Source organism: Siniperca chuatsi, linkage group LG5, assembly GCF_020085105.1.
Source record: "Siniperca chuatsi isolate FFG_IHB_CAS linkage group LG5, ASM2008510v1, whole genome shotgun sequence".
Classification (NCBI taxonomy): domain Eukaryota; kingdom Metazoa; phylum Chordata; class Actinopteri; order Centrarchiformes; family Sinipercidae; genus Siniperca; species Siniperca chuatsi.
This window is the reverse complement of record NC_058046.1, coordinates 12,958,650-12,958,973: the sequence shown is the minus strand read 5'-3', so window position 1 is coordinate 12,958,973 and position 324 is coordinate 12,958,650.

The window sequence follows — 324 nt, the reverse complement described above, 5'->3', positions numbered from 1 at the left end:
CGGGGGTTGACAGGCACAGCAGACCTCCCACAGACCTGAGATCAGCTGGATCCTCCTTAATCCTCCTCCAATCCTACCAGGGACAAAAACATAAATCTGACCTGACGACAGTATTACACTGTGAAGAGGGACTTATTTAACAGAGCGCCACTGGATCATTTTCATCTTAGATTTAGTATCATCATTTAAAATAGAGGTCAAAAAAGGTTGCAAAATTAACTTCACCACACCCAGTCATGAATTTATGGATCTTTATTGTTGATCCAAAAAAGTCACAGTAATTTGAACAGTAAATATATGTATCAAAAATGAATACAACGTGCA